Source organism: Rhinatrema bivittatum, chromosome 4 (assembly GCF_901001135.1).
Source record: "Rhinatrema bivittatum chromosome 4, aRhiBiv1.1, whole genome shotgun sequence".
Lineage (NCBI taxonomy): Eukaryota > Metazoa > Chordata > Amphibia > Gymnophiona > Rhinatrematidae > Rhinatrema > Rhinatrema bivittatum.
In genome coordinates, this window is record NC_042618.1 from 292,205,019 (window position 1) to 292,211,018 (window position 6,000).

Below are 6,000 nucleotides of genomic sequence, written 5' to 3' on the forward strand. Positions count from 1 at the left end.
TGAGGGTCGCATAATGTGAGACTGTTTTGCCTTGTCATTTTTTGACACGTGTTACTAGCTATGTAATGTTAAACTATTTAAAGCTTATAATAAGTATTGTTGTTCGTTAGTGTGTGGGATGGGGGAGGGGGGAGGGAGCAGTTGGGGCGTTCGTATGCCGCAGTTGGGACGCACCCTAAGGTGGGGATCCATATGTGGTTATGGTGGATCGTACGGGAGGGAAGGGAATACTTTTTCACACCTAGGATCCGTTTATTCTCTGATTACTAGTGGGTTATTATTACAAGATGCCCCGAAGAGGGCAATATGTCTTCTATCAATAACTCTTAGCTTTTATATCGGTAGGGCCATATAAATTATAGTCAATTTTTAATAGTTACTTATAATGATTCGGATTGTCACTCTTAACGTTAAAGGGCTCAATTCATACCGGAAGAGGCACTTATTACACAAAGAAATGCAACGCTTACATTCATCAACTATTCTTATACAAGAAACACACCTTAAGAAGCGGCATGAACATTTATTAGCATTTAGGGATTTTCCAACTCGCTTTCTCTCAGGTGCCAGTAAACATTCCAAATATGCCGGTACAGGGATTCTTATCTCCTCCTCATTGCTTTTTGACACACTACTTAGTATTTTAGACACTGAGGGGAGGTTTGTCCTATTTAAAATGGGAGGGGATATTTTCACCTTACTATCCACATATGCCCGCACATCCGGTCAGGACACTTACTTCACTAAGGTGAAAAGATTGCTGGAGGAACACGGGGAAGGCACCCTTATTTGGGGAGGGGATTTTAACTTAACGCTGAATCACAAATTAGACAACTCATATCAGAGTCATAGGAATATGGCAAAGCAGAACCAGAAAGCTAGAACTGTCATTCGCTCTATTATGGATGACTGGACACTAGTAGACCCCTGGCGTCATGGACACCCGTCCTCTAGGACTTACACTTATTATTCACCACCTCATAATTCGTATTCACGTATAGACTTTTTCCTCGTAGATAAATCCCTTATGTTGCAATTACATAATTCAGATATAGAACCAATTACATGGTCTGACCATGGTCCTGTTTGGATGGACTTGCATTTTAGGGGTGGAAGAGGAGGACAGTCCTTTTGGAGGCTTAATACTTCCTTGTTGCGTGAAGAGCACTTTGTTAAAACTTTAGCAAATCAATTACAAGAATATTATAGCCTCAACGCCCATTCCATAACTTCCACTAGTGCCATGTGGGAATGCTCAAAGGCCATAATTCGGGGCCACTGCATTGCAAAAGCTACTGCATTAAAGAAAGAGCGAGAGCAGAGTAGGTCTTTATTGTTAAAGGAGATAGGGGAGCTTTCCAAGCAGCATTTTCAGTCCCAATCACCAACAATTTATAAAAAGCTCTCTGAAGCGAGGCTGCATCTGCATGCTTTGGAGGATCACCATATTGCACATATATTAGAATTAAATAAACAGGTGTATTATGAAGGCGGAGAAAAAGCAGGGAAATTGCTAGCTCGTCAATTAAAGTCTCGCACATCCCAAAGCAGCATTACAAAAATAAAAAATGTAAAAGGAGAGCTTATTTCTGAACCCAATGAGATCCAGCAATGTTTTACTCAGTTCTACGAAACTTTGTATAGGCCGGACTCACACATACACGGTCAGGATATACAAAACTATCTAGAAGGGGTGGAACTTCCATCATTAACATTAGAACAACAAGATATTTTAGACAGGCCTATTACTATAGAGGAAGTGAAAATGACATTTAAAACTTTAAAAGCTAATAAGGCACCAGGGCTTGATGGGCTACCAGGGGAGTATTATAAAGCTCTCTCAGACATCATAGCACCCCACTTGGTGGAATTGTTTAACTACATTAGAGATGGGGGGATCCTCACGGAGCATTCTAATGTAGCGGGTATCACAGTGCTGCCCAAGCCAGGGCAAGACCTTTCTTTATGTGGGTCTTATCGCCCTATTTCCTTAATTAATCAAGATTTAAAAATTTTAGCCAGAATATTGGCTGTGCTCCTAAACCGCTATTTACCATCACCAGTTCATACAGATCAGGTTGGATTTGTCCCACAAAGGATGGCTGCTGATAACGTGAGGAAGATAATAGATTTGGTTTGGTGGGCAAAACAACAGAATATCCCAGCAGTCTTACTTTCTATAGATGCCGAAAAGGCATTTCACTTAGTTCACTGGCCTTTTCTATTTCAAACTCTAGCTAAAATGAACTTTGGCCCTTTCTTCACGCAGTGGATAACTCAACTATATAATGGCCCTAAAGCCATGGTAAAGGTCAATGGTGGTTATGGAGATGCGTTTTCGATAGGACGTGGTACGAGGCAAGGTTGCCCGCTCTCTCCCTTGCTTTTCGCACTGTTTCTTGAACCTTTTGCAACCCGTGTGCGGAATACGAGAGCTATACAGGGGATAGAGGTGGGTGACTTCACATATAAACTCTCATTATTTGCCGACGACATCATGATCACTCTAACTGATCCCTTCTACTCTTTGCAAGGGGTGGAACAGGAATTGATGTCATTCAGTAGGGTCTCAGGTTTTAAGGTGAACTTTGACAAATCTGAACTCCTGAACCTTAATTTGGAGGCATCAGAGGTCACGAAAATCTCAAAACAATTTCCCTTTCGGTGGGCCAAACAATCCTTGAAATATTTGGGAATCCATTTGAGCCCCGAGGTTGACGAATTGTTTAATCTCAATTATACTCCATTATTGAAAAAGATAGGAAGAGATATAGATACTTGGTACAGAAGCACTTTTACCTGGTTCGGTAGAATAGCCATATTAAAATGAATATCCTTCCCCGATACCTCTATTTATTCTTTACTTTACCTGTCCTCTTGTCTGCACGTCTTCTCCGTAGGCTTCAAAAAAAGGGTATTTGATTTTATCTGGCGGAAGAGACCCCCTAGGGTGGCCCGTCGCATATTATTTCAGCCTAAGCTACAGGGTGGATTGGGGTCCCTGACTTGCAGGCTTATTACACCGCCTCACAGTTAAGAGCCGTACTGGACTTAGCCAGACGACACACTGGTAAACAGTGGGTTGCTATTGAACAATCTATATTGGGCCCTATGGCTATTAGCGCCCTGCCCTGGCAGCCCAGATCTACATGGCAACCTGTACGGCATATTCCCTGGTCCCTTCAGACTACGTTGAAACTTTGGTATAAATGGCAGTCTAGACTAGTAGGGAACTATTCTTACTACTATCAGACATGTATTCTTTATAATAAGGAGTTTGCCATTGGTTTCCAGTCACGGACTTTTCAAGCATGGCATGATGCAGGCTTAACTACACTGGGTCACTTCTACCAAGGGGGAAGATATTACCGTGGCAACAACTCTTAGAGAAGTACCATCTTCATCATAATATGTTCTTGGCTTATGCACAGATTCGTCACTTTCTCTCAGCTATCGGCAACTCGGGGAGAATGAGGGGAAACAGATCCCTTTTTGAAAATTATTGTATTAACTCTGACTCCTTGACTAAAGGAATCTCAAGAATTTATCAACTACTGAGCACTGGGGGGAACATAGCGCCCTTGCATGTTTTGAAATGGGAACAAGATCTAGGAGAACCATTACCGGTCAAAACATGGGACGCAATTTATCAGAGAGCTAGTAGAGGTATCATCTCAGCTAGATTGCAAGAACATGGCTATAAACTGATTTATAGATGGCATTTTGACCCTGAACGGTTGCATAACATTTACCCTTCTATATCTTCTTGTTGTTGGAGGAACTGTGGTGAGACTGGTACCTATTTCCATGTCTGGTGGCAATGCCCAAAAATAGTAATCTTTTGCCAAGTTATGGCTGATTGGTTAAGGACTTTACTGGGTTGTTCCTTTCAATGGGGGCCTGCGAATGCTCTACTAAATGTACCCCTTGATGGTCTTACTCCATGTCAACGTAAATTTTTCACTTTTGCATTACTGGTTGCACGCATCAAAGTTGCCAGATATTGGACGTCTGTAACACTCCCACATCTCTCTGAAGTGTTAGCAACATTAAAGGGGTATCAGCGGCTGGACTACTTGACGGCACTTCGCAACAACCGCCTGGTTTCCCATCGCAAAGCATTTCCTCTAAAGACGAGCCAGATTCTTGAATGATGCTTTTGTTATTTTGTCCACTATTCAGTGTGGCGAGAATCTGAGCCAGGGACAATATTTAACCACTGCATTTTCTGGAACTTCTAGTGACATTGATTCCTATACCTACCGACCAAGTTCTACGGTTCGAAACCACAGAGACACTTAAACGGACAATACACAGTTGCCCACAACAATGCCCTGGATTTTGGAATTGCAAGGGATCCTGGGTGAGGGGGGGAGAGGGGATGATTAGAGTTCGCTGGAATCCACAGGGGGTGAGGTATCTTAGTTATGTTTATCTGTTAATTTGAATGTACTCACCTAACCTTGTATGGTACCGTCTCTGCTATTGTTATATACTTTGAAAATTCTAATAAAATATAAATTAAAAAAAAAAAAAAAAGCATCACACTCATCATGAGCCACCACAAATCCTTTTCCCATGAATGTGGGAATGGCAAGCCATCTTGTGTGCATTTGCAGCAGTACAAGAGGCTCCCGGGGAGGCAAGGGATTCCTCTCCTTCCTTATCGTCAACCATGCAAAGTCCTGCAGAGAGGCTGGAAGCCTCTAAGGATAAGGAGTCCTTGATGCAGGAAGATTATGAGGAGTCTCAGGCCCTCTTTCCCTCAGATTTGGTGTCACTTCTCCACAGAGCTTATCTGGCTAGAAAGGCAGCAGGGGAGAAGTGCTCTTGTACTAAGTGTCAGCTGCAAAGTGTCTCACGGCCTGCTAAATGGCCCAAGGTGATCAGCAAGAAGGCATCAGTTAACATCCGGAGGGTGCTCAGGTTTGGCTAGGCAGCACAGTTGTACCATTGAGGAATCTGAGTATTTCGAAGACAAGAATGGTCCTCTGGAGGGGTCTCCGGAGTCAGAGTCCATGCAGGACTTTTCCAATCTGAATTCGGAGGAGGTGCTAATGGCCGAATGGGACGACCCTAAGGTGGTCTGTCTGTTTTGCAGGGAAGAGTTGTAGCCCTTAATTCCACATGTGCTTAATCAGCTAGGCATAAAACTTCCTCAGAAAGAGTCGGACCAGAACAGAGTGGACACCATCCTAGACAGCTTGAGAGATTGGGCTAAGGCTTTTCCCTTCCAAAAGTTGGTAAAGAAGTTGGTTGCAGGGAGTGGGAGACCCCAGAGACCAGTCTGAAAGTTGAAAGGGCAATGCAAGGTTGTACCTGTTACCGGAGGAGACACTCAAGCTTTTCATGATTCTGAAGGTTGATGTTCAGTCTCGGCAGTGGCCAAGAAAGCCACCATTCCGATGGTTGGGTCCATCATACTGAAAGATGTGCAGACCGAATGCTGGAAGTTTACCTCAAGAAGATTTTTGAAGTTGCTGGATATATATAGGCTGTCATAGGCAGCAGTTTTATTCAGAGAGCTTGTTTGCTCTGGGTTCCACAGTTGCAGGCAAAGGAGAATTTTTCATTGCTCTCCACGAAGCAGGCAGAGTGCTTGGAGGCAGCAATAGCTTATGTGGCGGATGCTTTGTATGACTTGATAAGAACATCATCCAGAATACTGATGTCAGCAGTTTTGGCCAGGCAGCTGCTATGGTTAAAAAAAATGGTCTGCAGACATTTGGTCAAAGTCTCAGGAACCCTCTCGTTCAAGAGAAAACTGTTGTTTGGGGAAGATTTAGAGCAGCTAGTGAAGCATCTGAGAGAGTCCAAGGGGCAATGCCAGAGGACAAGCTGAAGGGGAAAAATAAATCCTTTCCATCCCATTTGCGTTTTACAGATGGTTTTCAGGGGTGATGACTCAGACGAACTGAACGAAATCACTGTGAACCTGGAAGCTGTAGTAGGCCAGATTGACAAACTAAAGAGTAGCAAATCACCTGGACCGGATGGTAT